The sequence below is a fragment of the Pinus tabuliformis genome, chromosome 8 (assembly GCF_031772625.1).
Source record: "Pinus tabuliformis cultivar Carrire ecotype Pingquan chromosome 8, CPIR1, whole genome shotgun sequence".
Lineage (NCBI taxonomy): Eukaryota > Viridiplantae > Streptophyta > Pinopsida > Pinales > Pinaceae > Pinus > Pinus tabuliformis.
The window spans coordinates 1,652,367,163-1,652,391,606 of record NC_142294.1 but is presented as its reverse complement, the minus strand read 5'-3'; the positions used below and the strand labels follow the sequence as shown (position 1 = coordinate 1,652,391,606).

General features: G+C 37.8%; 1 protein-coding gene across 1 annotated transcript in view; it reads left to right on the top strand.

The window, feature by feature from the left end:
• EMB2773 (PHD finger family protein) overlaps positions 1 to 24,444 on the top strand; it is a 269,544-nt gene that overhangs the window by 163,254 nt on the left and 81,846 nt on the right. The window lies entirely within an intron of this gene.

Sequence of the window (24,444 nt, the reverse complement as noted above, 5' to 3'; positions counted from 1 at the left end):
TAGAAGCTTGCAGCATGTATTTTGAATATGCAGAATCCAGACAAGTTTGTGTGCTTTGGAGCTGACAAAAGCTGAAGGATTCCAAGTTTGTGGAGACTGTGCATTATTGATGGAGCATTTCTTTCTTTTTTGATTTGTTTGATCATTATTGTGATTCAGATAAATGGACACAATTGATAATTATTTGAACCGAACATATTTCTTATAGTGTTAATACTGATGTTTCACTTGGATGTATAGTTTCCAGGTTTTGTTGTGCTTTAGTGATTTGGTCTTTTTGATTATTTAAGCTTTAAGTGTTGGTAAAATGGTTGTGTCTAGATCAGTGTTGCGGGGGAGCGCCCCCCCGGATCCCGCTCCCAATCCGCGCTCCGGGCGGGAGCGGGTAGGGAGCGATTTGGGGAGCTCACTCCCTAAAAAAATTTCACTCCCTGCCTTTTTGGGAGCGTTTTGCCTTTTTTGCAATTTTTTTTTGTAGTAATGTTCGAAATGCAATTTTTTTTGAAAGAAACAAATAAATTTTGAGTGGGGCAGCTTGATGATCAAATCTAGGCCCTAGTATTGATATGTTATTCATGGTATGGTATTTATTCTTAAAGTAAAAGTGACATTCTCTTTAATCTTCATTTTCATCCTTTTACTTAAATTTTTAACATTACCATGAAATGACTCAGGATGTTTGAGAGTGGTTCCGGCCTCATTGGATTTCTTATGGAGAAAGTAGAATTTTAGATTTCATTCAAAATCCAGCAGACTTGTTAGTTTTTCAGGATTTCAGGATTGGGGAATTGCAATGTTTCCATTGAATTTTGTCATGTATTAGGGTATGGAACTCATATTTAATCAAGAGCACCAATCCCTCTATGTACCTTGATGTTAGTGACATTGGTTGTCAAACTCCTCTATCATGACCCTCCTAAAAATGTACGCATCACTCAAACAAAATCTTGACTTGACATTCTATGCTTTTTCTATCTTATGTTAATACTTAGAGGGGGATTTTAATGACAAGGATCCCTATACAAATACAGAGGTAATGACAAACATACCTCTGGATATTAATGCTTAGAGCGTGATATTAATGACAAAGACCCTGATTTTCCAACAAGACTAAAAAATTATACATTTCTAGTGGTGGCAAGAGGCCCAAGCATACGAAATAGATAATATATTTACTTCTCTTTTCTAGTTTCTAGTAGGTTTTATAACTATTGACTCTTTCATATTTATTAAGATATTTTTTTAAACAATATATGACAATTTAAGTTTGAAGTTGGCAATTATAACTCATTAGTAATGAATTATGAATATGATGCTTCATGGAAGTTGAAAGTTGTTTCATTTCATTTCATTTTATAACATTTCATTTCATGTTAGATATTATTTATTGTAATGGTTACACTTAGCTTACAAGTACAACTTTGGTGATCAGTGATGATAAATGTTATATATTGAATTTTGAAAGCTTGAAACTTTAAATTGATGAATCACGAGACTCAATATGTTGTATGTTACAATGTTACTAACTTGTGGACGTGGTTGATGAAGTTTATAACTTCTAGATGGTTGTTGTTATATGGTTCAATCTATGTTTTTTATATCTAATTCATTATTTTACATGTTTTTGTTGACATATATGTATCAAAATATAGAAATTATATTTCTTATATAAAAAACGCTCTGGGATTCGCTCCCAAACCGAGAGCTTCTAAAAATGTCGCTCCTGCTCCCAAGTAACACTGGTCTAGATGTGAATTGTTCATTGACAAGTTGCAAGAGAATACCTGCAAAATGATGTACAAATTAATATAATTTATAAATTTGTTATGTCAAACTTTATTCAATTATCCTTTGTTGTGGATTTGTGTTTTAGGAATAACAAATCCTTTGGTTGCTCTCTAGTTAGGAAGGGAAGTTTGAGGCTAGCTAATTAACTCTAGGATTCAATACAGTTTGTTTGGGATTCAATATAGTGTGTTGAAGATGAGTGAGACAGTACATTTTTGTAAGTAGGAATAAGCTATAATGTTCAACATAATAGTTTGGTTTCACTGATAATCAAACATGAGTTTTTTATTGACCTGAGGCTGTTATTTGCATACTTATTAATTGGGATGTGCTTGAGGCCTTGGTGAAAACAATTAGTTATGTGAGTGTTTGATGGTTTTGGATAAAATACAAGGAGGTCTACCTGAAATGAGTTAATTGCTCTATTTCCTCCCTGTGAAGTTATTATGTTGAGCTTAAAATGATATATTTTTAGAGCAGCGTAGGTTTGCGTTATATTACTTCTTGTAATGTGATTGAAGGTTTACTAGGAATGTTGTATGCATTGAGATTGTTGTATGCATAAGATTAATTGCAACAAAGATGTTAGACTTGGACTTGGCAAAGACTTGGTTGTGTTGAGAAATATCGGGGCAGCTAGATTAGGGTGATTTCTCCTTCTTTGATAACTGCTTGTGATGTAGTTTAATTATTAGTTTCTTCTTTTACTTGATTATTTTTAGTGTTATTGATCATCGAACAAGTATCAAGCAATGAAGAACAATGAGACAAGAGAACACAGGATATAGGCTATAAGCCAAGGCCAAAACCTCTCCTCCTGAGGGGAAAACCCACAAGAACTCTTCTCTTCTTATAAAACTTGAACTAACAAATTCCAAGACCTATGACCCTTGAACAAAACCCCTCCAAGACCAAGTCAAACCTCCTTTCGATGAGTTTTCCTTGTCAAAGTCAATGCCAGTCAAACTTGCCTCACTTCTTCAAATTTCGGCTCCTCTTCAAGATCTCGGCCTCTATTACAGGTTTGCAATTCTTGGCCTGCTTGTAATTTCTGTAGTTCCACACATGTGGACAGTTTAAGGCAGATTTGTGAGTCTTCTCTTCTTCGCTTGGGTTAATCCTTCTTCCTTGGTAAATCGGTTTTCCAAACTCATTCTTTGATACCTTGTTTCGGCCTCTTGAAGTGACTGTAATTCATGATCTCTCTGCAATAGAAAGTTGCCCTAGATTCTCTCGCACATGTGGAGGAAAGTAGCCCCAAAACAATTCTTGATTAACTCGATATTCTTCTTCTTGTGAAGTTGTTGACCCATTAAAACTTCTTTTTCCTTGTTTTTCGCACTTCTTGGATGATGAATGGACGGATATTAAGTGTGATCAACTTCCTTGTATATATAGGCCTCATGTCGCTATTTGAAGGCTGACTTGTCACTTTATGTAGGCCGACTTGTCTTGGAGGGGGTCATTGACGCTATTTTAACCTATGTTGCATGAACCTTCTAGGAACCCGATGTTTTGGGCCGTACCCATACTCGAAACTTCGAAACTCGGTGGAAACTCGACCGAAACTTGACCATCATATAATCGTCTATGAGAGTTAATATAGACTTGGTTTTCCTTCTAAATTGTCATCTATGGGTCTTATTCCCTTTTTACTTGCAAGATAATATGTTATTCACTTATTTATATATATATATATATATATTTTTTTTTTTTATATATATACATATATGACGTTTCAGTTGATGTTTCCATTTTTGGAAGGTGACGTTTCTAAATGTACCCATTTCAGAAATTCTGAAATGTTTCGGTGTTTCGTGCAACTTAGATTTTAACTCAAATAAATATCTTTGACTTGATACATGATGCCTAAGAGGGTCTTCAATACATGACAATGACTCAATTGACTTGTTGACTCAATGACAAACCCTAGAAACACTCAATGGGTGCTTGACCTATGAATCAAATAACCTTGAGCATGAAACCCATGCCTCAATAATGACAATAATTTTATTTTTCTCCTTACATCATATACATAAAAACATGATTACATATGTCATTATGAAGACCAAACCTAGTTACATATTTCAACACTGACTCTTAACTGGGAAGGTATTCATAATCCATACAAGGTACTTGGACATACTCATAAGAAGAGTCAGATTGGTAAGCCATCTCATAAGCTATCTTATCAGCTTATACCAGTGCATCTCATTATACCAACCAACATTTTCACAGCAAGGCCTTTACCAACAATTCTATCTCTCCCCACAAGATCAAAGCACAATGCTGGCGAGACTAATGATTTATAAACAGCTAAATCATTGTTTGTCAAGGAACACACCCCACTTGGGTGTTCGAAGGGTATGTCCTTTTAGGACAATTCTTGTCTTGGAATGGCACATGCTCAAGTAATTTCCTCTTTGACTACTCTTTCCTATTGGATGCCCTACCACAAACCCCAAAGAGTATCAGAATCAATCTCAGATGCTTACCCAATCCTCCATTCTTGCTTCATAACATGAAGACAAGAATGACATGTCTATCTCTCCCTCTCAACTAGGGAGGATATACTCATTCATATAAAAAGGTATATACTCAAGTTCCCTCTTAACTAGGGACTTGCGCAAGCTCCCTCATAACTAGAGACTTGTTTCCAATAACAACTCTCTGCTCTTTGGTGGAGATCATGGTATTATCAACTGCTTGTAGGGCTTCTCTTTTCGATGACATGAACTTCAACTTCTTGATTATGGAGCCTTCATCTTATAGATCTTATTCGTAGGGCATCGACCATCCATCACTTTCCTTAAATGAACTATAGGGTTGAAGTTTGAACCAATAGTCTCATGTTTCTTTTCATTGGAAAGTAATCTTCTAGTCCACATTTGACTTTTCTTCATACAACTACATCTTCCATGTCATGTTTCTTTTAGGATTTTCCATCCAATCACATGAATATTAGTTGTAGGTGACATCTACAATTCTCTCTTAGTAGCACTATTTCAACTCAACCAGATGATTTCAAACATAAAATAAACATCAAATCGGGATTAACTTTTTATGATGGCCTTTCGTCATGACTTTAGCTTTATGCAACATCTACATCTTGCACGAGTAACTCCATCTCCAAGACATTCAATATCAAGGGTGTTCTTCTTTTTTAGAGTTTATCAGAGTCTTTATAGCTTCTCCATGGAGATGTCATAGCTAATTCTTCTAGTTATTGGATGTTGATCACTTATCTTATCTTACATGTCTATAGTTGCATCTTTCATGAACTCTTCTTCATTTCTTCACATATTGCTTCCCAAGGAACTTTTATACAAAGTTCCTTCATCATCGGAGTCATGATTGTCAATCACCTCATATTCTATAGGAGGTCATATTATGTTGATATCATCTTATCAATATGAAGAAGAGTTCAAGTCACATTATGTACATGCCTTCATGCTTCATTCTAATGGAAGAGATACGTCTTCTTCGATCATGCTCATGAAATAGGGCATTCAACCACTCTATCTGCAACCATATGATGGCATGACTTTATCCATCAAATATCCATACATACCTCTCTCTTCTTTTGGTCATCTAGACTTCCTTCAAGCAACTTCAAGCAACTTCTTTTCCTTGCTTGAAGATGAAAGTAGTTCAAACATCTCAACATGCCGCACATCTTCATCATCATACCTTATCAGTGGGTCCCACACAAGGTGGACCGTAGACTATTTGTCAGACGCTTGCTTCTTCTAAGTAGAGGTGAACTTTCTAATGAAGTTTCCAATGATCTTGATTATCCTTCCGCTGCAAATTCTCCTTCCTAATGATGATGATGCATGATGATTTCTTCATCCTCTATCATACTAGATGACTTTCTTCCAACCATACATATTGCTGCTATGATTGTCCTTATATGATTCTAATGTAGATGCCATGAATTACTTTCTTTCTATCATGAATCTTGATGCCTACTACACCACCCATGTAGACTTCTACTTCAGCTTTCTTTCCAAGCTTCTATGACAATGTCATCTCTATTTCAACTCTAATGCATCTTGATGTTAGTGATGCTTCCCATCATGAATGCTATCTTCTATAAAACTAAAAAGAACTAAGTGAAGGAGATTATCTTAGTCATAGTAGAGATCTTTCACTTCCTCCTTTGATTTCTTCTTTTCAGATTCTTCCACCTCTTCGGTAACATGGCCTTCATTTCTTTCCTTTCTCTTCTTATTTTCCTTCTTAAGCTTAGGACAATTCCTTTTTAAGTGCCCATATTCATTACACTCATAACATTGTATCTTTGACATATCAATCTTCTTCTTTTCTTGAGGACCAAACATCCAAACTTTCCTTTTCTCCTGCCATGGTAGCATATGCTTGAACTTGTTCATTTGATCCCACATCACTTTTTGCCTTCAACCTAGTTTCTTCAATCTTACATAATGACCAAAGTTCACTAAATGGAGTGGCTTCCTTCTTTCCATATATACTTGATACAAATTTGCCCCATTCATCAGGTAGTGCATTGAGCACAATGGTGGTCATTTATCTATGAAACATTATTTCGCCGAACTCTTGTAGTTGGTCTCTTATTTGTGACATCCTCATAAGGTATGAGGCTATCCCTTCTTCCTTTGGTACCTTCATCTTGTATAACTTGGTTCTCAAAATATAATTTCTCCTGTAGTGCTAATGGAAAACAATTCTACCAACTTATCATATATTTCTTTCGATTTCTCCAACTGTGCTACATAAGGGATGAGGGAATCCTTGATTAATTCTATGAGGATTCTTGGAGCCCTTATTTCCCTTTTCATATACTTTGATAGTGCTTGAGATTCCTCTCGTGATGGTTTGGAGATTGAACCCTTAACATGTCTAATAACTTCATTCTCTATGAGGATTAAATCTATCCTCTTTTCCCATGCAAGGAAATTTGATGACCTAACACTACATAAAGATATAGATATAAAGATGTTGGCTTGTCAAGTGAAGATGCTCCTTTAATGATGATACCTTCAACTTGATGGCTTTCTTGATGATTGATAATGTTTGTTTCCTTGAAGATGACAATAAATCTTCTTCTAGAGATGTGTTTCTTCAAGTATGCTTGAAATGTGATCCTTTCTTCAAAGAGAGGGAGATCACCTTGATTTCTTTGATAGTGATCGCAATGCTTCTTCTTGCTTCCTTGGGATGAAGAAGTGTAGAGTATGGAGACTTCAAGATGCTTCAAATGTGTAGTCCTTCTTTGTTTGAGTGGAGGTAGGGTCCTTCTTTAAAGTAGAGTCTTTGAGATGTTCTTGTTGTTGTTGCTTCTAGAATGTATGATCCTTGTGATCAGATGGGTAGTCTTCCTTGAAGCTCGTTAGACTCTTTCTTCAAGATGATGTGTAAACTGGTCCTTCTTGATGGTTTGATGGTTTGGTTTCATGCTGAAGTTCTTTTATTTTATAGGTGAAGCACCCATTGAGTGCTTCTAGGGTTTGTCCTAGGTATAAGTCATTGTCATATGTTGAAAACCCTATATGGGCACATTGTAAAGTTAAAGATTTTTTTTGTTTTTTTTTTTGTCTTTAAAGTGTAAAAATACCTCCAAGATCAAGTCGGCCTAAATGAAGAGCCACGCCCAACCTTGAAAGAACCCTATATATAAGTGGAACTCGTCCTCCATTTGGAACACTCACTTGCTCACCTCTTATGCGAAGAAGCAGAAGCAACAAAAGTCAAGAAGGAAGTGCGAAGAAGTCGAAGTTTTTGGGCCTTACCTATTCTTCTAGGAAGGTCAAAGTTAGGGTTTTTCTGTGCTGGATCTTCTGGGGTTTGATTTTGAAGGAGAAGAGAGGGAACGCAAGAGAAGGTATCTTAGGGCATCCTACTAGCCCTAGGACTCAAGTCAAGGCAAGCAAAGTCAAGAGGAAGGCTGTTAGAGGGAGATTGAAGTCTCCTAGAGGAGCAACAACAATTGCTGTGGAGCAGAAGTTTCGGATCTACTGGGAGGTCGAAGATCTTGTAGCTGGAGGCCATGGTAGACTTGATCTTGGAGGGTATTTGTTTGAGTCTAGGTCATGGTATTCGTCAATTGAAGGATCTGAAAGATAAAGAAGAGATTTACAGGTTTTCCCCTCAAGAGGAGGGGTTTTGGCCTTTGCTAGTAGCCTATATACTGTGTTGCTGTTCTTACTGTTTTGGTCGCTGTTTGGTGTATTGCACATTGGAATAATAACGAAAAAAGATAATAAGTAGAAAGGTAACACAAACAATTATCAAGTTAAGAGAATTAACATATTCGTCACCCTATTGAATTCTCAACATAAGCTAGGGCCAAAACCTCTCCTCTTGAGAGGAAAACCCACAAGAACTCTTCTCTTATAGAACTTCGAATAATGAATTCGAAGACCTATGACGCTTGATGAAGACTCCTTCAAGACCAAGTCAAACCTCCTTTTTATGAGTTTTCCTTCTTAAAGTCATGCCAGTCAAACTTGCCTCACTTCTTCAAATTTCTACTCCCTTTCAAGATCACGACCTCTACTACAGGTCTGCAATTCTCGGTCTCCCTGTGATTTCTGCAGTTCCACACGTGTGGACAGTTTAGGGCAGATTTGTGAGTCTTCTCTTGTTCATTGGGTTAATGCTTCTTCCTTGGTAAATCGGATTTGCAAACTGATTCTTTGATACCTTGTTTTGACCTCTTGAAGTGATTGTAATTCTTGATCTTGCTGCAGCAGAAATTTGCCCTAGATTCTCTCAAACGTGTGGAGGAAAGTAGCCCCAGAATAGTTCTTGATTAACATGGTTTTCTTCTTGTGAAGTTGCTGGCCCAATAAAACTTCTTTCTCCTCCTTTTTCACACTTCTTGGATGATGAATGGATGGTTACTAAGTTTGATTGACTTCCTTATATAGGCTTCATGTCCCTGCTTGAATGCCAAATTTTCACTTTATGTAGTCCGACTTGTCCTGGAAGGGGTCTTTGACTCTATTTTAAGTGAAATAAATATCTTTAACTTGATACATGATGCTCAAGAGTGTCTTCCATAGATGACAATGACTCAAATGACTTGTTGACTCAATGTCAAGCCCTAGAAGCACTCAATGGGTGCTTTACCTATGAATCAAATAACCTTGACCAGGGAACCCATGCCTCAATAATGACAATAATAATTTTATTTTTCTCTTTGCATCAAATACATAAAAACATGATTACATATGTCATTGTGAAGACCAAAGCTAGTTACATATTTCAACAAGTTGCCTCGTGGCATGGTGAAACTTAATGACTTGAAAAACTTGGTTCAAGCCTTGATGAAACTTGGCAAATAGAAGAAAAACTCAATATATAGTAACTTGTGTGATTTGAGTCTAAGTTGTCTATGGGAAGTTTTGGTTGACTTTGGTGTTACTTGTTGAGTTCCAAGTATACTTCGTGATTTTGAGCTGAGTACTTGTTTTAGATGTGACCTGATGAGACTCAATGAGCCAAACAACATTAAATGGCGCCTTATCTTTTGTTGTAAATGTTCTTGTTAGGTACTTATAGTTTTAAATGATTGTGGGATGACATCATTTTCTATGCTTTTTATCTACAAATTGGAATCCAAAAGATTACTTTGGAAAACCTGTTTATCCAAGTACCAATTAATTTTAATTTACCATGTCTCAGGTGCTTGCTTTAGGCCATATGGGGCTTTCTTTAATCTAGGCACAAACTGCTCTTCCTTGGAATATGGAAATGATATGGTTGATACATGAAGGCATCTTGCTCCAATTCTCAATTGAGGGAGAATCTTTTCACGTCAATTTGATTCCCCTTCTAGCGAAACTATGCTACCATGGCTAGAACTAATAGGACAACGATCAACATTTCTAATAGGATTAAAGGTCTGCTTGTAGTTGATGTCCTCTCATTGTGATAAAATTTTTGCAACCAATCAAGCCATGTACTTATCGAGCGTGCGATTTCTCTTGTTCTTGACCTTGTACGCCCATTTGTAGCGAGTGGTTTTCATCCTTTTTGGAAGAACTATGAGATGCCAAGTTCAATTTTTTGTTAGGCTCTCATGTTTGGTTACCACAACGTTCTCCCATTTAGTTTTTCCTTTTGCCTACTCCAACTCCCATGGCGGATAAACTCTTCGAATATTAGCCATTAAAGGAAAGTTGTCCGTGTTTGGTTTCTTCTTGTTCTTGGCTCTAGATGATTGTCCCTTGATCATTTGGCCGAATTAAACAACTTTAATGTTGCCATGCCATTGCTTTGGCATGTTCTTGGGAGCTTCCTCTTCCAAATCAATGTTCAGCATGGCTCGAGACACTTGTACATGTGTTATTTAAATGCCAATACAAGCATTTGCATCGATGTTTGGAAATAGAGAAATTATCATTTTGGGAGGCATCTCATTCTCAATATTTGCCCTCCTTTTATCTAGGAAGATAAAGATAACGCTTATTTTATTAATGTCCAATGAATGACCATAAATAGGTCAATGGGGCTAAAGAATACAACCAATACGAGGACAATGTGGGAGTGCAAACAAAACTCCTAGGAAATGCTAAAGCTATATCTAGGGTAAAATGAAGTAAAAAAAGAAGGATACAATTATAGGACAACGTCATAAACATGTATATAACCAGATCATGTAGAAGCAAAGTGAATAAGTCCAGGGATGGAGGTTGATGATGTGAAGAATACAACTCTGATAGTCGACTACGAGCAGGGCGACAATTGCACTGGATCACTATCGGAGTCCCTTAGATCCTAAGAGAAGTCTAGCTGCATGATCCTGGGGTGGATGTAGGAGCAAGGGATACTCCTAACATTCGAGGCTCTAGAAGAGATTAGTTTTTGTAGTCTCGCTTTGCATGAAGGCCTTTTGTTGGATCACCTCACCTTTTGCAGTTGCCTTGTATGGTAGCAGTTTATGAAAAATGTAGAACTAGGACATGTCAAAGTGGAAATCGGTGACGTGTAGACTGTACTCTTGATGTGCCACGCATGGGGTGGATCAACCACTTCAAGCACTATGATGCAATACCAACGAACATGCAAATGCTATTTGGCCTTTTTACCTGCCAAATGTGGGTGACCCCATGGGAGATTTTTTTCTCCTAGTTATCACTTTAACCGGGAGCTAGCAACCGTTGATAGGGACCAATGTAAACAATTTATTATGCCATTTGATCTCTGCTCCCTGCGTTAGTCATATGTCCCCTCACCCATTTGTCAAGAGCATATGTTAGACAGTGGGCAATCCAACCCAAAAGGTATGTTTTTCTTTGTGCAATCAGGTGCTTATGCTTGTTTTCTTGGGCATGGATTGTTGGGTGATCCTAGTCTCATGGAATCTCTCCTAATGGCATATGAATTTAGGAAGGGCACTGCTTGGGAAACTCGGATTTTGGTAGTGTGGTCTTGTTTCTCGTTCCACATTTTTCACTCCCCTCCGCACATTACAAGCCCTATTTCTTTATTTTCCTTCTCTGGGTCCACATGACCATTCGATCCAGAAGGCATTGACACATCTAGGTCAGGCCTAGAAACATTGCCTTGGACGTTGGTGTATCTAAAAGAAAGTTAAAAGATTATCATGACCAAAAGTAAGAAACAAAGAAAAACGAATATTGTAAAACACAAAAGATGGTGGGGACATTTAATATAGCAGGTGGGAAAACGCCAAACATGAGCTCTACCCCTTATCGTTATGGCCATCAGCTTGGTTCCTTGGGTCCATGAGTGCCCCCACACCATTGTAGGAACCCATGCATGCCCCAACCCCTGGTGGGCGATGAACTGCCCCACCTTTAGGGGTTAATAACTGCTTCATATCATACGTTGCATGCTCTCATTCCCTAGAGCCCTGAGCATTAATACAAAGAGAAATCAAGAATAGGCGAAAGACAAATAAAGAAGGGTGGAAAAGCAAAGGCATGGGTAACTCATCTATCCACGATTGCTCCCTCCTACATCTATATACCCAATATGTGGACATCCCTCATCATTTCCACCCTTGAATCTATGACATTTGGCCTTGAGACCCCCATGTCCCCATCCATTCATCATCATTCACATGACATTTATCAAGTGAAGGATGTACCAGGGACTTGCCTTTTCCCTTTTCGTTTCCTTGCTGTATCGTATCCATATTTTTTGAAAATTTGTCGTATCCATTTCAAACCGTGTTTCCATATCTGTTCCCGTCTCTGTTTCAGTGCAACTTAGGTTCTTGGATTGTCTATTGGAGTATCTTTGACACATTTCTATATATGGAGATGATTTTTGATCTTCTTTTGGAGCTATCTCTTGATTGTGGAAGGATATATTGCATACCATCTTGCAAGTACCATTCGTTGAAATTTTTCTGATCTATGGAATTGCTACGATAGATTAATGCTATATTGTGCCCTAATTTTGTGAAGATAAATTTTGAAAGCTATTTGGTTGACAAGTGCATATGCTATTCATGGTATCACATGTGATGAATGCTCTTGGCGGTGAAATATTGTTTTATCCATAAAACTCCATAATTCTTGAGTGGGTGATTGTTGAGGATTGGTACCTAGGACATCAATTCATGATTGGCCAATCTAAAGGATTGAGCACTCCATATGCCCAAAGGACAAGCCACTAGTCCAAGCCTTTGGAGATCAAACTCAATTTCTCTCCATAAATTTCCTCTCCAAAATTTCGGTCCCTTAAAGTAGGATGACTAAGATAGGGCATAGAGTAAATTGCATTAGAGAGTGATTTGGTGGATTCCAGGAGCATGGACACCAAGCCTAGGGTCTTATCTACAAGATCTCAAAGTTTGGTAAGCATCCAATTGGTTTTCATCCATAAAATATCTTGCTTTAGGGCTTCCCTAGGAGGGAAACCCTAGATTTTATTGCCTTAACTTGGGGACTTATGTGTGTCAGAAAATCAAAGTAGTTATATTAGGGTTCTTTCCTTTGATAATTACTTGTGAATGTGTTGGCTTTGTTTACTTCTTTATTATCTTAACTTTCATTAGTGTGTATGAAGATCACAAAACAAGAGACACAAGATATAGGCACTAGGCCAGGGAAAAACTCCTTTTGAGTGGAAAATCCAGTCAAGATAATTCTCCCTTTCAATAGTATTCTTTGAGACTCTTCACCCTAGACGAAGACCATAACTTCCCTCCACACCAAGTCAGCCTCCCAGATCTTCAACCCCTTCCAATAAGTTTGACTAGGCAGTAGCTTCTTGCAACAACGAAACTTGGAAGACTTCAATCTCCCAATCCAGAGGACGAAATAGAGGGAGAGAGGCACCAAAAGTTTGATTTTCATCCTCTCCTTAGACTTCCCAAAATTTACACTTCCTTCGGCTTCCCGACAACAGGCTTTGCACTTCTCCAACTACTCTTGAGATATCGAACTAGCTTGAGATGTGATGCTCCAAATGACTTTGACTAGCTTGTGTTTATAGGCTTCTTGTGGGTCGAATTAGGGTCCTTAGGTCGACTTGAACTCTCTTATGCTGACTTGATGTGGAGGATACATAAATCATATTTGACTCAATACTAAACCTTTTTACATGATTCAAAAGCCCAAGAAGGGTCTCGTTGAATGTACAATGACTCTATAAACTCAGTATTAATCCTAGGAGTCCACAATGGGGACTTTGACTAATATAATGATGACCCAAGCATGAAACCCATGCTTTAATAAGTCATTCTGACAATAATATTTTTTCTTTTTTCTTTTTTCTTTTGACAAGTACATTTTATGAAGAGTCAAGTACATTAATGAAGACTGAGCATAGTTACATTTTCCAACACTTTGAGGGTTTTATGAGCTTAGTACTTGGTGAAGTAAATCATAAAAACCCTTTCCCCTCTTAGCCTTGATCTCAAACTAGCTTTGCCCATGATAATACACGAAACCCTAGGTCTTGCACAATTCTTTTTTAGGTCTCATAAAGGGAGCGAAGAACCTTTGTAAGTGCCATATCATCACATAAAGCTTCCCTTGAGAAGTCCTACCATATCACCTAACATCATAAACCCTAGAATATCTATAAAAGGTGATTATCAATCTTACCAGGATTCCTCTCATTGGTGAAAGTACGTAAAGAGGAGGGGACATTGGTTGTGGTGACAATGGGCCTTTGTCCCGTTGTTATCACTTGGTCTAGTTCTTGGTCTTGTAGGGTTTCCCTCTCCAAGGGTTGTTAGATTTTATGGTAAGAGGCCCCAAATTTAGGCTAGCCCCTCCCAACATATAACTCATTAGGTTCAACATAGTATCTAGGTTTCGTTCGAGAGATTCTTTGCCTTGAATCTATGGAGAGTTGGCCTCCCTTAGTTTTTCCACTGCCCCTTGCCCTATTATGCACAACCGTTCCGTGAGGCAATCCATATATCGCAATACCAACGGGTAGGCTTATTACCGCAAATTCTAGTAGGTCTAGTGCAAATCCTTCGTAGGTTTTCTAGGTACTGTCTAGATCATGTGAGATCAACATCATTAGGGCAAAAACCATTAAAGTATAATAGTAGACCATATTTGATGTTGGGGGCACAAAAATACTTCACAGAAAGCTCGCGTTCAAATATTTTTCTATTGTTAAATGTCTAGTACTAGATCTGTTTTTTTTATACCTCAATAATTATTTTAAACCCATAAATTATTTACTTAATAAAATTTGAAAGCTTTTGGGAAATAATTTCATTGGTATTTGAACTTTCATAAATTAAATTTGTAGTGGAAATAAAATAGCGAATTCAATTACGTAACAATTTTTTTTGCACAAAACAATCATCGTTCACTTTATATTACCTAGGAAAATTAGGGCGTAGACCAATAGAGAATACATTGAAAAATTATAGCTTCTTGGAACCTAGAAATAGAACCATTTGGAAAAGCAGCTTTAGGGAATTCGACTATGCTAGAAATTGACCCTACTAAAAGTCTCGGCTCTAGAAAATTGGCTTGCTTCACTAGCTAACTCGACCACTCTTTCTCCCTTCGTATATCCCTTGTGCACTTGAGAATAATTGGCCCTAGAAATTTCAATCCTCCTCTTCAATAGTTCGACCTCTCTCTCCTAGACTTGGCCTCCCTGAAATTTGCTCCTGAAATTTCCTTACTGCAGTCCTTTTCCCTTCTATGCAGTCCTAGAGTGTATCACTCGAGAAAATCACTTTCTCAATAGTAGCAATGTAATGTGTCTTTATCCTCTCCCATAGTTTCTCTTTATAATTTGTCTATGAGCCATATCCCTAATCGGCAAAGTGATAAATGGCGGCCTTCGTAGATAACCGTTGAAGATTATATGTAAGTCACTTAAATAATCGAATATTTATTCTTAGATAAACATTAGCCTAAAGTCAATGTTAGTTAAATAATTATTCAATGTACTTTTCCTATGTTTGAAACTTAGGAAGGAGATCATAGTAGTCCCTCCTCTAGAACAACGACCTAATCAGGACTTCTTCTCTTGCATGCTAGACACGAGCCTATGCAAAAGACCTTTTGAAGCTACAAAATCAACAACCCCTTCTAGTACCGAAGGGGTTCTTCACTACCCCTAGCTTGTCTCTATAGAACACAAACTTACCCTTCACTTGGGGCTTGGTGAGAATATCTGGGACCTGCTCCCCTATGGAAATGTATTGTAATATTACAACACCTCTTTGGACCCTGTGTCCAATAGTGGTACATGATCTCTATCCGCTTGGAGCTGTCATGAAACACTGCATTCTTCGAATCTTGATGCAACTTTGATTATCGAAGTGAATCACTGTAGGCACTATCTCAAGACCAAACTGTTGAAATGTCGTTGTCATTCATGTCAACCCAAGTGGCATTAGAAGATGCCCTGTCTTTTGTCGATTAAAATGGGATGGCGAATCATTCTTTTTCGAGTTTAGATCATCTCTATTGGATTCTCCTTGTCGAGTTGATTCCGGTGGTATGAGGCATGCCATAAGAGCCTTCACGGTTTAGGAGTTATGTTTGTTTGAAGAAGGACCCAACTGGTGGGAAAAAACCCCTAAGGGTGATGATGTTGCAACTTTTCTTTGGCAAAGACAAATGCTCATGCTATAAGATTTCTCACCAAGAATTAAAATAGAGTTTTTTGTGGCAAAAGATTGATGGTGAACAATTATTCTTTAATGTCAAAGGCATATGAGGATTTTGGTACCAAAAATAATTCAAATTTAAAAAATATAACCCTCGAATGGTTTTTCCCTCTGCTACTTTTGAATTTTAAATATTATCTCCCATCGAAAGTGTATTTCAACTGCCTTTTAGGAGCCCCTCCAAAATCTATAAATAGGAGTTTCATCTTACCTCCAAATATATGCAAAATCAAGCTTATCATTTTGTTTTATTAGATGTTGAACATTAGATGAAAGGGTAGGGTTTATATGGTGTATTTTTTTTTATTTTTTTTTAATTTTTATTTTTTATTTTTTTATTTAACACTAGGACAATCGGTAACTGGTGAGAGTTATCCTGGGCAGGCCCAGGATCAAATCCAATTGGCTGCCACTATAAACCTAGGCTAGGTGCAGCAACCTGCAAGCCACACATAGCAAGAACTTATGCCTCAACAAGAGCCGAGACGTCCACTCTGGGGTCGCCTACTCTTCTAGCCAAGACACAACAGGCCATGTACTCAACGAGATTTGAACCTCCGTCTCGTGGGTTTCACCCAACGAAACTTACTAGGGATTTGTTTGGTGTTCTTGTAGGGTTATTCTTCATATCTAAGTTTTAGCCCCTCTTTAAGGCAATCTCTGTGGTTTGAAGGTGTCTTCATACCAGCAAAGAAGGAAAATCTTGGTTATTTTTGTGCTTATGTTTTGATGATATGTCTCTGAACGAGCGAAGAAACACTTATTTGTTTGCGAATTGATTAAGCATTCACTTGAAACAACTTGTAGCCGAGATATCTGTAGACACTTCGAAGTGTTTTGAACGTGTGAAGGAAAATCAAAACAACGAAGTATTCTTACAAGATTGTAATGACAAAAATGTGATTATGGCTTATACCTTTGTTGGTTTTTGATGGGCTTGTTGATATCACAAGAGGAGTCATAGTGATGTGTTTCGAGCATTCTATAACTATGTATATGTAAATGCACTTTTCTAGTGCTTGCCAAAGGGGAAGTATAACCGACTATAAGCAATAAGCCCTAGGCCGGTACATTGCATATAAAATTGACTTTCCTCAATCTTGTTGGTGCATGTACATGATTCTAGATGTAATGCCTGTTTTTTGCAATTATCACCATACCAAGTATTGTCACTGACCCTAAGGCTGTAGAAGAGATAAATTTAACACCGAATTCCGAAGATCTGAACATTGCATTTGAGGTTGATTTGAAGTACTTAAAGGACGAAGTAAATGTTTTAGTCAGAATACAATTCTTAAGAACTTATTTTCATTTTTGAAAGTGTGCAAAATATTTTACTTATTTTCATTTTTGAAAGTGTGCAAAATATTTTTAGTGGTTTGGTTATTGGGATCAATCTTATTATCAACTTGTATCTAGGGTTTCAAACTTGCAGATTCTTCCATTGTTTTGAAGAATGTAGTAGATGCAAATTTGACAACATCTCTAGATTGTTGGCAACTATTCTAGAGCAATTAAGTCAAAGACACTACATCAAGACATCGTCAAAGCTTCTATTACTAGTATGCTGTGCAACAGGTTGTTTGTCTACAAATTGTTCGTTTTAGTTGTTTGAGCTTGGGAAACAGAGAAAGAGTTTCCTTGTCATGCGTTGAGATAATTGAAGTAAGAGTTTTTTTGAAGAATTTTGTGTCTATATGATCATTTTTGCTACAATAGTGTCTTCATTTTCATGCTCTATTATCTGTAGTAGATACTAAGGGTTTCATCCTTTATTGACTAATCGTTATGCACCAGTAGAGGCTCATTCAACATCAGGTACATTAATTGATTGATTTTGAACATCAATGTGCTTGTCATTATCAGTTGAAGAAGTTCAACAAAAGGGGTTCATGGTTAGGGCTTTATTGTTATTTTATAGTAAGGGTTTTTTATTGTACATATGAAGCACATTGGGATTAAGGGTTTTTGTTGAAGATCATTGTAAGTGGGTCATTGTCCTTGGTACTGGAGCCCACAATAATTGTAAAATTCATTATCATTTTCAGGGTGGTATGCTGGTGCTAGGCAGGTGATTGAGGTCACCTTTAGGATGGATCCTAAAAACAATTCAAGGTGGTAGGGTGGTTCTAGGGCAAGTTGTAGCTTGCTAGGGTTTTGGGGCATCCTATTAGCAATTGCTGATAAAACCAGGGTGTTAGAACGTCCGTCCAGTTGGAGGTGGATAATTGAACGCTTTTCTAGAGTACTAGGGAGTTGGGGCTTCCCTTTTCAGTTGGAGCTGAAACATTTGATGTACTCACAAAATTATTAGAAAAGCGTTCAATGGTTTGTGCCCTGGAGGGGTTTAGATTGAAATTTCTTATGTTTATTTTCTATTTCTTATTTATGCTTTGACTCGGTACTGAAGATTAATTAATGCTCAAAAAATATTAATAAATTACTGATTGCTAAGAAATACTGATTCACCATCATCTCAGTATTTCCAACACAAACAACCCTGAGAGCATTTTGTGAAGCCATAAGGCATCACAACTTGTCGGACTTGCTATCATGTACTCGGTTTTTGCTGAACTAAGTGCCGTTGATTTTTGCTTCCTGTTAAAACACAAGATCATAGCTGACCCCAAGCTAAAACACCATCCAAATGTGCTCTTCTTGTTCTTTGCACTACCAACCCAGTCTGGATTCATTTAGTAACAATTGCATTGTACCAACTCTAACGTACCCGAGTCCATACTCCATTGTACCTCGAAGATACTTGAGCACATGTTTTGTTTCCACCCAATGAAGTCTCCTCGAATCCGCCATGAACTGGTTGACTGTGTTCACAATGAAACAAATAATTAGCCTAGTATTAACTAGCTAGATCAAGAAATCGATCAACTGCCTATACATGGTGGTATCCTGCGACTCACCCTATGAAGCATTAAGATTCCTCAAGTTGGTAGTCATGGGTGTAGACATCGACATGCGATATTCCAACTTGAATCTCTTCAGGGTATTGGTAGCATACTTGCCTTGACCAAAGAATAACTTCCTTGACTGTTGCCACTTTCCTAATCCTAGAAAGTAGTGCATCAATCCAATATCCTTCATCTCGAACTCTAAAGTAGGGTACCCCTTGCTCATCTCTATGAGCCTCTCAAATCTTGTTAGGAAGAGATTGCCAACATAAAGTACCTAGATAAGTGACTTACCATCAAAAAGTACATAGTACAAGTTGGAGTTTGCCTCAGTATTGGTGAAGCCCGATTCAAGGTGGTACACATCAATGTTGGAGTACCATGTGTGAGGTGCCTGCTTAAGTCCATGTAAGGCCTTCTTCAGTCTGCATACATGGCACTCCCTCCTATGCACCTCATATCCTTGAGGCTGCTGAATATACACCTCTTCTTCAATTACCGTATTGAGGAAGGTAGTCTTCACATCCATGTGATGAATCCTCAATCCCATCGTTGAGGCAATAGATATAGTTGCCCTAATAGATGCGTATCTGGTCATATGTGCAAATGTCTCCTTATAATCCACTCCCTCCTTTTGGGAGAACCCTCTAGCCACGGACCCCTAGCTTTGGCCCTTGCAAATGATTAACAAAATAACTTGAGTGTATTTCCTAACATCCAATCATGTATTCTCTTTCCTAGTTGGTCATAGTTTTCAAGAGAATTCCTTTGTGGTGTTTGTTGTGGACATGATATTCAATCCTTGAGATCAAGCATTCTTTCTCTTGATGCGCAAGAAAAAAAGATCACGCATATTCTTTGGAATCATATGAAACAACCAGGCAAAAATCAGACATTACTAGTATTGGATTCACAAGACAACCATTCTGCGTCTATTGTGTTACTTGGACATTGTTAATGTTCCTGCGAACCGAGCATGTGACAATCCATTGACCTAGCAGATTAAAGATATATTGAATGAACACATGGCTAGGTTATTAATGTTAAATTAGCAGAACAAAAATATATCCAGTCTCACAAAAATATTCATAATAGATTTTTCCCAATCCAATCAGTTCATCATTAAATTGATTTAGAACATACTTGGGCTCTTGTCCTGGGATAATGGCCCAACTGAGCAAATACAGTTACAACAATGGATTTGATCCATCTAATCTAGCCCTCCTTGGCTGATTAAGATCTCCTTGCTACCCCTTTCTTCATACCCAACGCACTAGAGTATTACACTCCTTAGTGTGATACCTTTCTCAATCTTGTATTGTTGTATGGTGTGTTTTCTCCCTCTCCTTGGCCTTGCTTTTACAACTTTACATTGAGCTAAATCCTTAACCCTAATCTCTAAAGTGATTGACTGCCGAGATTAGATCTTACCTCACATGAGATCAAGGGCTAAGATTTAAACACATTGACTAACGTAAATACTATACATTTTTTTTTTTTTTTTGAGCTAAAAAACAAAAAAAATAATTATGTGATTTTCCTAGGTTAGACTTAGGCTGAGTTACAAATGCAATTTTCTCACTTTAGAGCAAGTGTCTAAAGAGACTTTGGGGGACTTCTGCGTGTTTAGACACTTAGGCTTGTGTATAAGGTACTTGCTTGAGTTACAAATATCAACACTCCCTCTCAGCGAGCGAGGAACTTCTGCTCCTTGCAACTGACTTTGGTCTGGGAATTGCATCCCACTCTGATCGCTGCTCCCTCAGCACTGGAAGCCTTCCCTACCACCTAGTTTGAAAACATCACGAAGTCATGCTAGATCCCTTGGCTTTGATCAATACTTCCCATCCTGGATTGCTACACAAAACCCCTTCTTCTTCATCATTGCGAGTGAGAGCAAACTCCATCTAAATTCTGGCACCCATTACATGTTTTTCATTTCCATTCTGCCTCCTGTCTAAAGTTGAAATAACATTGTTCCAACCCCTTTTATTGTATGTTTGGCATCATCACCAAACTCTACATGTAGTTTTGAGTGGCAACCAGTCAAGTTTTCAAATTTTACCTGTGCCTCTGTAGTATGTCTTGTGGTTCCATTGTTTGACAACTACTCATGCATTGGTAAAATGCTTGAGGTAGGGTAGGAAATAAGTGTGAACTCAGTTTTAAACTTCCTGGCAAAATACTTTTGAGCTTCTTCTGACACAACTATAGTTAACTAAATGCTCTTTCCCCCTTTCTTCCTCTTTGGACATTGTGAAGCATGGTGTCTCAACTTATGACAGGAAAAACACTTGGCCTTTAGTCAATTCCTCCTTTTTATTGGGTTGTGAGGTTGGCTCCTCACCTTTGCTACTCGAACCTTTGCTCCTTGTTGCTCGACTCACAAGAGAAAAATCTCATCATGCCCACTCTTTTTCTATCCGCCAGATAATGATTTCTCCTAAATATCCTTCTGAGTGAAGTCATCCCAGAGTCTATTCCATTCTGGTAGCTTTTCTCATGCTAAAACACCTGTCCAAAGGTAGCTTAGGGTTTTGGGAACCCACTCGGGGTTTTCCTTACAAGCTGCTCATTTGGCACGAATATACCAAAAGCTCCAAGCTCATCTTAGTGTTCATAAGCTTCTCTCTCAACACTAGTTTTCGATTCTAATTATCACTTTGATATAGGTCCATCGGAGCAGCTCACATCTCACGAGCACTGTTCTTCCTTAATGTGTGAGGGATGACATGATCCTTCACCCCATCTAATTTTATATCATTAGATTTGTGAGTTGCTAGAGCTGTAGTTGCTGAAAGAGCTATATCTTAGGTATTTAAAATATCCCACAAGTCGTTTTGCATGAGCATTGACATTATCTTCTCTTTCCATGTTTTGAAGTTGTAAGCATTGTATTCAAAACCGATTGGTTCATTAGTCTCTGTGACTAAACCGACCAATTAAATTGTTTCATCCCCTTGTAGGCCTAGGGTTTGCATCAAACTAGTCGTAAATGAACTGGTTCATTACTAGTGCTGTTACAAACACCACATGCTGCGATGATGGGCGTGTGTGAGTGGTTTTGAGGGAAAGTAGGGGTTGTTTTTCTTAGGAAAAGGGGTACCAACGATGTGTTTCTAAGTTCCTTTTCCTTTTTTCCTAGGGAAACACTTTATAACACCTTTTTAGCAATTGACTTTGTGTTATTTTAAAGTGATGTTATAAAGTCGCTTTATGTGGTACTTTATTTACTATGTACTTTCTAATATTAAAATCACTTTATATATTTAAGTTGACTTTATGTGGAGAAAAAGTAAGAGGTACAAAAACAACTTAAATGACTAGGGAGTTCATTGATGAGGGGGACCCCCCCATGAAAAAGGGGGTCAAGTGAGAGAATGACCTCGTCCATTGATCTTGAGGGCTGAGATCTAATCTCAACCCTTGATCAAAAGGGTGAGGGTTCTCCTATCTAATGAAGCTAAACAGGGAGAAAAAAGGCATAGAGCTCTTAATCTACATGTGCATTTGGAGAAGAGAAGGAGCAAGGAGCTGTAGAAGAGGAGGCTGTGAGAGCAGGGATTGCTTAAGGAGAAGACAAACACACAACAAGTGAAGTACCTACTAGCGTAAGTTTCCTAGTAGAAAACGACCAACTCTAGAACTCAAAGTCTTGTAGCAGCCCCAACGCAAATTTGGGGGCAGATTTTGAGGAGGTTTAGTCTCGAGATTTAGGGAGAGCCTGGTCCGTGTTTTTAGGACACTTTGGCCAGTAGATTGAGGAGTAATCAAATCGAATTTGCAGTAGAGTAATATGCCAAAACCCAAGTAGGAATACTTGGTCTAAGGCAATAAGCTCAAGGGTGGAATAGTATTGTTAGAGGCACACTGTTAGAGACAAGTTTTGGTGCAGTGGTTTAAGATTCAAGGATTTATAAGTGGTTACCTGTGTTGGAACTAAGGGCTAAAGTGTCAGGCTTGTGGCTCAAATTTTTGAGCAGTGAAGTCTGAGCAGAGAAGGTTGGAAATACCCAGGATAATGGTCCAAGTTTCAAGACTGAAGTCTAGTGCAGTATCCAAAAATGGCCTAAATTTCTAGATGCTGACACAAGTTTCTAGAGGAAAGATATGTCCTTAAATACATTATTTAATGCTGTAATCATTCTCTTAGATTAGCAATATAAATCCTCCTTAGTACTGGTTTTCCCTTTGTGGGTTTCCTAGGGTCAAGTTTGACCAAAAAAAGCATGTAAAAATTTGTGAATGCCTATCTCTTTATTTTCTATCAGCTGAAAAAGTGAAAAGAGTAAGGGTAGACTTGTAATGTTTCAATCTAATTTGTAAAAGAATTTTATTCATCAGCTATGTGATATGGGTTGTGGGCACTAAACTTTATGCAAAAGCTTTGAAACTAGGTTGGGGCTGCAAACCTTCAAATTTCTACCATTTTAGTCCAAAATTAGCCCCTCGAAGCTTTTAAAAGCATGCCTCCCCTCTAATTTGCCTTACACATAGCTTAATCAAGCAAAGGCAAACAACCAGTGGAAGGCACTAGTCGTGCAGCTCGACCAAATCGTGCTTCCTTTAGGTGTAGTTTTGTTGCTACCCCTGCTACTACTGAGGTTGTAGAGGAGCTTGAGGAATACTTAGACTCTGAGCTAGATGATGTTTGTGTGGCTCTTGTTGATGATCCCATGTTTAGTAGTGGTGATGAGTTTGATCATGATGAGGAGTGATAATGATGATCAATGATATGTAGAATTGTAGTAGGCCATTTGTCCCATAGCTTGTAGCATTGTCTTTGGACTGTAGTGTTGATTGGAGTAGAGAAATTAGGGTTCTGCCTAAATATTAATTTATTTAACTATTTCCTAAAGTTGCGCCTAGGAAAAATTTAAAATTCCTTGGTTAACTTATGATTTAATCTTAGCCCCTCATTAGGATTTAATCTTAGTTGTTGACAAAGATGTTAGGGTTGAGGTTGAAATTATATGAGGAGATAGAGCAAGTGGCAAGTTACGCGAGCACAAGCAGTGTGTTAAATTAGCAAGAAGAAAAGATTAGGGTTCAAAAATTGAAATTGTTCAACTTTTAGGAGGAAGAGGTTGAGTGTGGGCCAAATTGTGTCAACTCAGACATCATTTGCACAATTTTCAGTGCGCGCATGTGTAGGATGGAGAGACCTGCACTCGCACGTGTGCATATATAGGTAAATTTACGTGGTCTTTCGACAGATCAAGTGCGTAGCAGGAAAATAGAGTTTTCTTGGAGGATGATTAGTTGTTTTCCTATGGTGAAAGGGAAGTTCTCCCTTGTTGTAATTTTTAGAAGAAAACCCTTTTGCTGAAGATAATATAAAGACACACAAAGTTGTAGGTTTTACCTGGAGCTGGGGTTTCCATGGTATATCTCATGTTCTATGTGTTGAATGTGTTTGACTTTAGATTTCGTATTTGTTTTCTATTGTGCATGCTAAGTTAGAAGACTCGGTGTATTTGCAATTTAAGTTTCCAGGGAAACAATTGTTTGTATTTTTAGTTTTAAAGGAAATCTAACATCTAGAGGCCATTTAGAGCCTCATTGATTGTGTATTTTGTTGCTGATATGTATTGCACTCGTTGCCATTATGATATATTCACCTTTATATGGTATATA